The sequence below is a fragment of the Nyctibius grandis genome, chromosome 9, assembly GCF_013368605.1.
Source record: "Nyctibius grandis isolate bNycGra1 chromosome 9, bNycGra1.pri, whole genome shotgun sequence".
Lineage (NCBI taxonomy): Eukaryota > Metazoa > Chordata > Aves > Nyctibiiformes > Nyctibiidae > Nyctibius > Nyctibius grandis.
In genome coordinates this window covers 1,434,312-1,443,316 of record NC_090666.1, presented here as the reverse complement: position 1 = coordinate 1,443,316, position 9,005 = coordinate 1,434,312, and the positions used below count along the sequence as shown (strand labels likewise).

The 9,005-nt window shown below is 52.0% G+C and overlaps 1 protein-coding gene across 4 annotated transcripts in view; it reads left to right on the top strand.

Moving 5' to 3' along the window:
- The first annotated feature begins 3,483 nt into the window (after positions 1 to 3,483).
- Positions 3,484 to 9,005, top strand: part of MRAS (muscle RAS oncogene homolog) — a 43,041-nt gene continuing 37,519 nt past the window's right edge. For 2 of the 4 annotated variants that reach the window (XM_068407295.1, XM_068407292.1), the window contains exon 1: positions 3,484 to 3,566. The gene's annotated coding sequence lies outside the window, so the exon portion shown is untranslated. Of the gene's footprint in view, positions 3,567 to 3,603; positions 3,964 to 9,005 lie in introns of those variants that run through there. The other 2 variants (XM_068407294.1, XM_068407293.1) reach the window with 1 other exon arrangement.

Here is a 9,005-nt window from a genome sequence, read left to right as displayed (position 1 = left end):
CAGTGCAGGATGGTGCATGCAATAGGGTACAGCTCCCTGCTCCAGCCCAGCTGCCCTCCAGGCAGTGATGCCAGCAGCACCTTGGGTTAGCTCATGGGAGGGCCACCACGTGCCCTCAGACCCCATCTCCACCCTCTCCCTTCTTTGCGGTGATCTCTTATCCCCAGCTCCATTCCACCAACAGGAACTTCTATAGACAAAACTCTTACTCGTTGCACTGTTCCTGCAGAGAAAACATTGCTTTTTTTTTTTTGTGCAGACAGTTCGTTGCTGCCGCGCTGTGCCAGCCCCTGCGCCCGCAGCCGCCCGCTGCAGAGCTCGACCAGCCCCGAAGGCAGCTGCCAGCAACACCAGCCAAGAGGCTTGTGCTGCATTAACCCGCTCAGCTTTAACATGGGGGCCATGAACAGCAGCTACATTCATCCAGCCCTCACAGTGAGATATTATGCTGTATAAATAACGTGGCCTCTTAAAGACAGGTCGCCTGAAGTATGGTCTGACCTGGGCAGTTCGGAGACTGTACGGTCGCTTTAATCTGTTAAGTGAAGCTGAAACAGACTGGAAACGTCACGTGCTTAAAGCTGTGTGGGGGGAAACGTCGGCTGAAATCTTAAGGCACTTTTTTCTTTCAGCTTTGTATTAAGTTCCGCAGTCTGAAGCTTGCCCATCCTGCACTCGCATCCCCTCCGGGGAGGGCTGGTCAAGGGGGGGACTCTTCACACCACTGCCATTGCTGTCAAACTGTTTTGTTTGAGGGCTCCTTGGGGTGACTCAGCAGGATACAAAAATGCACTTAAATAGGGGTTGTATTGTGTAAGTGCTCAACCACAGCAGCAATTCCCCTTTAGCAATGTTGTTAACTAATACGCACTACGAGAAATTTAATGCTGCTCCAGATACTGGCTGGATTTGAAAGAGGAGTTTTTGGCTTCCCTCCTTACAGGATTTTGGTATTTCTTACGGGCAGGAAGGCTACTGAGAACTGAGGAATACCCCGGAGACCCGATGTGCAGGAGCCAGGCCATGGGCTTTTCCTCTCAAACGTTACCGACTTGGGTATGACATGCTTCAGAGATGTTCAGGTTTGGGTGTCTGAATATTGGGCTCAGTTTGGAAATACAGCTGTCTCCGCAGAAGCGTGCCTGCTCTGAAGGGTGAACTGTTTAAGATGCCCAAGTACAAAACTGGATGCTCAGATTTCAAGCTCTAAACCTGAAACCTTTGGCCTACCGGTCCCAGGGCTGCTGTGTCCCCAGCATTTAGGGACAACATTTCCACACCTTTGAGGGCATATAAATGACCTGCTGTGTTTTGAGACTCACTAATGGGTTGTGCTCGCTGGTGGCTTTGCCAGTGCTGCCCTCGCTCATGGCAAGACATGCTGATAGCAAAAAAAAACCAGATTCCTCGTAGCCAGCCACCTCCATCGCTGTGCTGCACAAAAATGCTGACAGTCTGCCCTCGGGAAACTGAGGAGACCGTTTTGTCCTGGAAGGAAAATTTGCAGCCAACAGAGGAGCCGAGTTTTGCACCAAATTCATGCGCAAACCCGTGACTCCTGTTGACAAACGCGTGTCTTACAAACCCAGCTGTTGAACAAAAAGCCTCCGTCCTGCAGCTTGGTCAGCAAAGCCTGTGAGGGTTCTTCTGGATCTGTCTCCTGTGTCTCGAGATGGGGTGAGATTAGTGAAGGATTTGCAGGGTGAGGTGGCACAGGCACCGCAGCCAGGCGTGCTGTGGCCACTTGCTGTGGGTCTGCTCCCCCTCACCTCCTCCGTGCCGCTGGACCAACACACATTTTGAGGCAGACTCATGTATCTTGTTTGTAACATGGCAGTGTGCTCCTCTGTGCCTCTTACTTATAGAATCACAGAATCAATCAGGTTGGAAGAGCCCTCTGGGATCATCGAGTCCAACCGTTGCCCTGACACCACCATGTCAACTAGACCACTGCACTAAGTGCCATGTCCAGGCTTTTCTTAAACCCCTCCAGAGATGGTGACTCCACCACCTCCCTGGGCAGCCCCTTCCAATGGCTAATGACCCTTGCTGGGAAGAAATGCTTCCTAATGTCCAACCTGACCCTCCCCTGGCAAAGCTTGAGGCTGTGTCCTCTTGTCCTATCACTAGTTGTCCGGGAGAAGAGGCCGACTCCCACTTCACTACAGGCCTGTCCTTCAGGTAGTTGTTCCCAATACTGACAATCTTAGAATCACAGAATGGTTTGGGTTGGAAGGGACCTTAAAGACCATTTAGTTCCAACCCCCCTGCCACGGGCAGGGACACTTTCCTCTAGACCAGGTTGCTCCAAGCCCCATCCAACCTGGCCTTGAACACTGCCAGGGAGGGGGCAGCCACAGCTTCTCTGGGCAACCTGGGCCAGGGTCTCACCACCCTCACAGGAAAGAATTTCTTCCTCATATCTCATCTAAATCTCCCCTCTTTCAGTTTAAAACCGTTCCCCCTCGTCCTGTCACTCCATGCCCTTGTAAAAAGCCCCTCTCCAGCTTTCCTGTAGCCCCTTCAGGCACTGGAAGGTGCTAGAAGGTCTCCCCGGAGCCTTCTCTTCTCCAGGCTGAACAGCCCCGACTCTCTCAGCCGGTGTGGGAAAGGCAGCATGGAGGCTCTCTTGTTTTGTGCAGGCCACAGACTGCCTTTTTCAGCCCTTTTCAGGGAGTACCGGCGGGTACATAATGCAGATTTGGCACTGGGGAGCAGGGGCTGTTCGCTGGTCTGGATTTGAGTCATAGACACGCGCTTTGCAAACCAGCACCAGGTGGGCCCTGACCCACGAAGGTAAATTAGCAGGTGCCTAAACGCAACACCCTGAGATGCGCTGGGCGCCTCGGAGCGAGAGGCGAAGGGCCGCTCTGGTTCTGCCTCCCAGCGCCACGGGCACAAAGGAGAGGGAGGAAAAGCAACCGCTGCCCGTGTGTTCCCTGAGGCCTCCTCTGGGACGAGCCCTGGTGCGTCGGACACAAATTCTGTTATTGCGATGAAAGTGGATGAGGTTTCCTTGTGTTTAGTGTGAATATATTATATATATGGGGGGGGGTGTGTGCACGTAGCAGCCGGGTTTTCACGGCACAGTGTGCGCAGAGAAGCGGGTGTTCGCTGTCCTCCTCCTCACCTCCCGGGGCCCGGGCTGCCGGGGGGGCGAGAGCCGAGGCAGCGGCCGCCGGGGAGGCTTAAAGTGCCGCCGCGGTCCACCTTAACGCGGCGGCGGACGGGCCCATCGCCGCGCCGGGGGTCGGCGGGCCCCAGAGCCCCCTCGGGAGCGGCGGCGCCACCGCCCCGCGCCCGCCGGAGTCCAAAGTGAGGAGCAGGCCGCCGTCAGCGAGCCGCGGGTCACGGCGGGGCCCGGCCGCCGCCGAGAAACCCCCCTCCGGCGGCACCCGGCCCGGCCCCCGGCGGCGGGGCCCGGCTATTTATAGCAGCCGCCGCTGCGATATAAGGGATGGCCGGGTGCGGGCTGCCCGGCCGCGGCCGCCGGGGCGGGAGCCGGCGGCGCTGCCCGGGCATGGGCGGGCGCTGAGGGCGCGGCCCCCCTCCCCGCCCCAGGCCGGGTGAGCGGGGCTCCGGGCACGGGGGTGGGCGGTGCTTTTGGTGTAAGGGAGGGGGGGGAAAGCCCACAGCGAGCAACCGGCGGTGCTTCGGCTGCTCCCCCCGCGCAGCGCGGGGCTGCGGGATGGCGCCGCGCGGGGCCGGGGCGCCCCACGCGTGACAGGGCGGGGCGGGATCCCCGTGACGGTAACGGCGGCGGGGCCGACTCCTCTCCTCCGCCCGCAGCGATCGCTGCCGCGATGGGGTGCCCCGCTCTGGCATGAGCCCCCCGCCGCCCCCGCCAGGAGCAGCGCTCCCCGGGCACCGCCGCCTTCCCCGGCCGGAGCTCGCTGTCGGCAAGGGCGGGCTGTCGCCGCGGAGCCGCCGCTCTCAGCAACGCCGGACGCCGGGCTCGGGACGGTACGGTGGCTTTGTGGCACGGTGCGCGGGGAGGGGGGGGGCCCTCCCTGCCCCGCTGAGCGCTCGGGAATAGGCTGTGCACGGCCATGGTGGGACCGCGGCGGGTCCCTGAGGGGAGAGGGGGTCGCTCCGAGTGACACCGTGTCACGGAAGGTCTTTAGAAGTTGGATTTTTGTGTCTGGCATTCAGAGCCACGCGAATCTTTTACTTTCCTACCGCCTCCGTGCTCTCATCTGTGTGTTGTGAGATTTATCTTGCCTTAAAACTGCTCTTGGACTCCTAAATACTTGGTGAAAGCTTCCAGATTTAGGTGCTTTCAGTTATTTGCTAGACTCTAGAAAGAAGATATCGATGCTCCCTTTAATTACAAAGTAACAAGGAGAGGAGGTACTTTTTTTCCTGGTTTTACTTTTTCTCTGCTTTGAGAAAACAAGCTGAACTGCAGCTGAAGGACGAGGACTTTTCAGCTCTTGGGTTTGCTGGGGATTAGAAGGAAAACTTGCAACTGTTTTTTGGGTTTTTTTTCCTTTTTAAATGACTCGAGAGCTCTAGAAACAGTGTTTAGAAAACCCTGCTTCCCAGACAGAGAAACGAAGCTAAAGCCACGCTGGCCGCAAGTTGAGGAGCGAGTTACGAGTTAGCCCCTGGGTGGACCAGTCTCAGCATCCTGCGCTTGGCTGCTCTGGTGACCCTCCCCGTCGAACTGATCACTTTGTGCAACAAATTGGGACTTCACACCGTGGCGGTTCGGGGGAGAGGTTGGGGTTTTGTTAGAGTGGAGCCCTGACCCCTGTGGGAGGCTCTGCCCCAGCCCAGGTAGCTGCAGCCCTTCTGCATGCATCAGCTGGCACTTTTCTACATTAGTCGCCTAATGTTACAAAAAGCATTTAAATCTAAGCCGCCAACTCCTCGGGTATCTGAAGTCGTCTAAGTTCAGATCTTGGTGGCAGGCTTAAAGGGATGCTGTTGACTGGAAACCTTCTATTTATGTCTTACCTGGAAACTGTTGTTCGTACAAGAGTTGGTACTAAGAACAAGGGCACCGACTTGGTAGTCATACCTGGCTATAGATGTGCTTCCTGAATATTCACTGTGAAATTATTCGGTTAGCTCAGGCCCTTTCTGCACGAGAGAGATGCATTTCAAAGGCCGAAGGCTGCATGGGTCATGAAAGGTGCTCATCTGTTGCTCTGAATCCGTTGGGGGCATTGCAAAAATGGGATCTGTTAATTTAAGGAAAACTAGGAGAAGATAAGAGAGAGAATAAGGGTGCGGCAAGGAAATTATGAAGTAATAGCTTTAAAAAAAAAAACAGCCCCTCTTGGTAGCATAGCTTTGGACTGCCTAATAGAGATAGGATTTGTTTCTATGTACTTGAGTCTGAAAATACAAAGCTGACAGCATCTCTTTAAAAATAATAGCGCATACAGAAAAATAGGTTTTCTTCCTATTACAGTTCTGCATCAATCTGTTTGACTCCTTTTGATTTTACTGCTCCATTCCAGGAGATATCCCATACGATAGAGTATGTAGCCCTGATTGCAGAGAGCCAAACACCCCACCAGCGTGATGCCTGAACCAGAGCAGCTGCACCAGGGTCAGAGCTGGCCCAGCATCTGTTTGCAGAAATGATGTGGAAGGCAGTTTCTATTTATTGAAGTTTTTGCTGGGTGTTTTCACAAGCTCAAAATTTTTTGCAGAGGAACTAAGAATGACAGAAACAAAGCTTGCCTTCTTCATGGGAGGAGTTTTTGATATGTGTTGTGTTGGGTGTTTTTTTTTTTCTTAATCTGGGACTGAGGCTGACAAAAGGGAGGAATAAAACTGTATCATCTGGTGGTTAGAGAGGACTTCTTTCCTTCTCCTCACACGTTTTTTGGCACTGGGGAAGACATGGCATTTGGGGACTGGAAGGAGGAGGATGAGCTCTGTACGTGAGCTGGTGTTGTCGTTGGCAAAGTAGTACATGAGGGCAATGTAAGGACAAGTGAATATAGGAAAACGAATGTGATGAATCATTATCGTTGACATCGTGCTGTGGTTCCTCAGAGCTCCTCTTTAACTGCAGACACAAACAGCGTCCTGTAGCTCAGACCTGCATGGCCCCTGAGCTCGTACCGCGTGCTGCCGGGGGTGTTTTGCTGTTGAGACCATCAGGGCAGAAACTCTGCTTCCTTCTGCTCTTAATTCTGGAGGGCTCCTTGAGGAAGGCTGTTTAGCTTCCTTCATTTCTGCCCTTTCCTTTTTATCTTCCCTCTTTGGGTGTGAAATATTTTTTGTGGCTGGATTCAAGCCAAGAGCCTCTACCTACCTCCTGCAGTTGCCAAGCTGGGCATCCCTGCTGACCTGCTGGGTCCAGACAAGTCAATTCATTAGGATGAATCAGTCTGCCCTATGAAAGTTTTAGGCTCCAGACCTTCAAGTGGACCAGTCTTAATCTGGTTTTGCCTGGTTTGTTTGCTTTGCACTGCTCCGGCCGTGCTGTGGCTCCCGGTGGCTCCTCGCTCAGCCTGCGTGGGGGGCTGTGGTGTGGTGTGGGGACCTGCCCTTGCCTCAGCGTTGTAACTTCTCCGTGACTGTGCATCCATTTACCTCTCTTACCTGCAGAGGTGGAGGGAGGAGGGATTGCACCTCAGCGTGGGAGCGTGCAGCCCTCAGCGCAGAGGGTACTCCAGACTCTGGAGATGGAGAATATTAACAGGAATCTGCAGGAACGAAGAGGGGAGTGGTTTTGCGTGGTGGTGGTGTTCACATAAGCTTTTGCTGTCATAAGTAAGTAGATCAAGGTTGAGGGGACAGATTCAATAAGGAAAATATGGAATTCATTTTCAGGCTTCCAAGACAGGACTGAGGAAGGGAGGTGGTGTTAAGAGATACGGAAACGTGCCTTGGAAGTGACCTTCCAAAGATCAACGATATTATTCTTGGTGTCTGAGGCACCCAAGTTTGATGAAATATAAAGCAGAAGGGCTTGGGAGGATTTGGTCCAAGTGAAAACAGAATGAGCGTGGGACTGGCAGATGGGAGGAACGTTAGCCCACTCCTTGGAGGCTTCTTTCTCCTCTTGTTGCCTACAGAGGGACTTGACAGAAGATACTTAATGAGGAGGGGACTGCAGCCTCCCTGTTCTACTTGAATCACTGGCTGTATTTTTCTCTATGGGGAAACAAAGGTCCAGGGCTCCAGTGGGTCACATCCTGAGTGTTTGTATCCAATGTAAATCTAGAGCAAGTCCATCAACTTGAGTAACACCTGCAATAAGCCACGACTGGCTCTGTCTGAACAGAGAGGAGAAATGAACAGCTGTAACTTCAGATGCTGAATTTCTTGGCGTACTCATTTTTGTTGAGGTTTACGACTCTTTTATTCTCCGTTTGAGAACGTAGTGGAGCAGTTGCTGGTGTGTGCGTGCACGTATGTATGAGAAAATGTCAGCGGAGGAGTAGTACGTGTGGAAATCTTGCACAGAGATATGGCAAACTGGCCACCTGTTCTTAGATGATGAAATAATTATACAAAAATACGACTCTTGAAATACTGATTGAAGGAAGAGCTGGGGGCAGGGTTGGGGGATGTTAACGGTGTTTTTAAGTAGTTTGCTGTAGTTAGAGCACTTATTACTGACTCTCCTGCTAATTTTACTGCTTCAGCCACTAGCTCTTCAGTAAGTGGTGGTTAGTGCTGCGCAGACACACGGGTTTCATCAGAGGGAGCAGTCCAATGGCTGGAGCTAGCTGAGGAGATGGGAAACCTGCTTCCAGGTACCTTCTCTGCCACAGACTGCCTTTGGGAGGGGAGGCTAATGTTACCAGCTCTTACAGATCCCTGTAACTGAGATACTCTGGGATTGCATTGCCCTTCCTCCTGCTTCTGTTCTGACCAGCAGAATTGCCCAGTGCTTCCACAAATGAGCTTGGGGTTTGTTTTTTTTTTAATTAATTTTTGGCTAAATCTTGTTTGCCTCAACATTTGCCATTGATGGGCTTGAGATTAAAATTTTGAACTACTTTTTTGTACTTTCTTCTACTACTACTATAGAGCAATTCAGAAAGCGTGCTGCACCCCTTCACCTTCTCCCAGATAACGTAATGCCTGCCTTCCCTGCCATACCTTCTCTTTCCAAAGGTCTGCTTCTGGAAAGAGTGTTGTACCAAATACATAGCTTCATGCAGAATGGTAAAAATGGTTTGTTCTTTCTTCATCCCTCTCTGCCCTCCCCTGTCTAAGCCTTCTTTGTTGCTGCAAATTCCACATAGTTTCACACAAAGCCTCTCTTTTGAGCATACAACAGTTCTTATTCCTGTATTAACTTGCTAAACCTACCTAAAGTGAGCGCTTTGTTTCATGGAGGGGAAAATCTGTGTATTTTCCCAAGGGTGGGGGAGATGCCCCCAACTGGTTTGCTGATCTCTGCTCATTCTGTGTTGGGTTATTGCCAAGTCCTGACTGCATCTGCTTAGTTCTTGGTCTAGAGACGAGTGTCACTGAGGACTTTCTGGGGACTATTTTGCATCTGAATGGTGACTTGTAATCATCAAACGTGGTGGGCCAGACCACTGGGTTATGTAGTGACTGGTGTTAGTCCGCTGAAGACCAAACAGCTGCTCCAAGGTTCCATCATCTCTGGTGAAAACTTACAATAAACCTGCTCCCTGGGCTGTGGCTTAACCTCGCCAAGTGTCTCCTGGGGTCAGGTCTGTTACTCTTGTATGTGAAAATAAGTCTTAGTGTGCTTTCTGATTTACTGGAGTGTAAATAAAGCAAGAAGGTCTTTCACTTACAGGCTCACTCATCGGCATATATTAGTAACGCTCATCAGCTTTTGACAGGAACTTTGGTGGCAATAATTACTTTAAAAGGGTAACATATTCAAAACTACCTGTGTGACTTTGGGAGTTGGATTCCTAAGAGTCTTAGTCATTATTTTAATCAGAAATCAGCTTTTTAAGCCACATGTACTCCTGGAAGCCTTAAGAAAAGGCTTCTGTTGCCTCGTCTTTAAAATGACAGTTTCTAGGACGAGCGTGGCAGCTCTGCCACTC